The sequence below is a fragment of the Aptenodytes forsteri genome, unplaced genomic scaffold, assembly GCF_000699145.1.
Source record: "Aptenodytes forsteri isolate BGI_AS27 unplaced genomic scaffold, ASM69914v1 Scaffold550, whole genome shotgun sequence".
Taxonomy (NCBI): Eukaryota; Metazoa; Chordata; class Aves; order Sphenisciformes; family Spheniscidae; genus Aptenodytes; species Aptenodytes forsteri.
The window spans coordinates 482826-484348 of record NW_008795689.1 but is presented as its reverse complement, the minus strand read 5'-3'; positions in this window follow the sequence as shown (position 1 = coordinate 484348).

Below are 1523 nucleotides of genomic sequence, written 5' to 3'. Positions count from 1 at the left end.
GGGGGGCAGGCTCGGGGTGCGGAGCTGCCAGGCAGCACCAAGGCAGCTCCAGCCACGGCCACGCTGCAGGGAGGTCCATCCCCTCCAGACAAGCTCCAGAGCCACAGGTGACAAGAGCAGAAGGAGAAATGCTGCAACAGAGAGAGGGCACACCGAGGCGAGCAGGACGGCCCGGAGAATCCCAAGACAGCGTTTGGGCAAAGTGGCTGAGACTGAAGCTGCACCGAACGTCTCAAACACCCAGCAGCTGAGAGGGTCCTAACGGTCTCAACGTAGGGGGTCACCATCCCGCATGCGTCTCTGGGGACGGGCTGGAGAGGGGTCAGGAGCCACCGGTGGGAATGAGGAACACCAGAAGCTCCCTGCCAGGCCCGGAGAATCCCAAGACAGCGTTTGGGCAAAGTGGCTGAGACTGAAGCTGCACCGAACGTCTCAAACACCCAGCAGCTGAGAGGGTCCTAACGGTCTCAACGTAGGGGGTCACCATCCCGCATGCGTCTCTGGGGACGGGCTGGAGAGGGGTCAGGAGCCACCGGTGGGAATGAGGAACACCAGAAGCTCCCTGCTGCCAAACTGGGCACTGGTCCTGCAGGGGAACCGGTGGCTGTATGGGGCGAGGGGAAGGTCTCATCTTCTGTGGGTTTCCACTGCAAAGAAGGAACTGCGCAGCTGCCAGGAACGCTGCTTATATTTCTCTCTCAGGATCAAAAAGCAGTCCAAACTTAAAAAAACACCAATACTGAAAACGTAATTTCAATAATTTCAATGGTTTTGAGCTGAAAGTTGGGGAAAAACATGCGCATTACTAACACAGCAAGGAGCAAAAAGCTGTGAAAATAGAAGATTTACTTCTCAGAAGGGTTGCATACAGAAAAAAAGTAAGCAAGTTAGTTATTTTTAAAGCTAGAGTTACAAAGTATCTAACATACAATTACCAGATTTAATAAGAGAGAACGTTTCAAAACAAAATAGCTTTTTATAGCCAAAGTTAACAAATTTCTGCCTGCTACCTCTATCTATACCTAGCCAACATGAGAGGTGAGCTCACATCTTTAAAGCAGATTATACTTCTCTTCCATACATTGTTTTGTCCCTTCAAGAATATTAAAAGCATGGTTTGAAAATTAAGCAAAGCTTTCTCCTTCAACTGACTTGAAACGGCTCTCAAAACAGTTTCATTTTTCCATTTGTGCTTTCAATGTTACAAAAAAATGTAGAGGGATCGAATGGAATACAATGTCTTGGTACTTTGTTTATGTTTTGATGCATTACGGATGAGTTACCAGATACTAATTCGGCATAGGGAAATGCTGGTGAGACGCGGGCACAGCTCGCCGGCTGTGCGGGAGACGCAGCGGCTCATCCTGTCATGTTGCACACCAGAAAGCGCAGCGCTGTGCTGCAAGCGCTCCACAGCTTTCTGCACCTCCGCGCATGCTGAACAAATGGAAAAAAATACCGCTTCTGTGTTTCCTGCGAGTACGAACGATAGGGAAGGTTGTTTCTTCAGTTCAAAAACGACG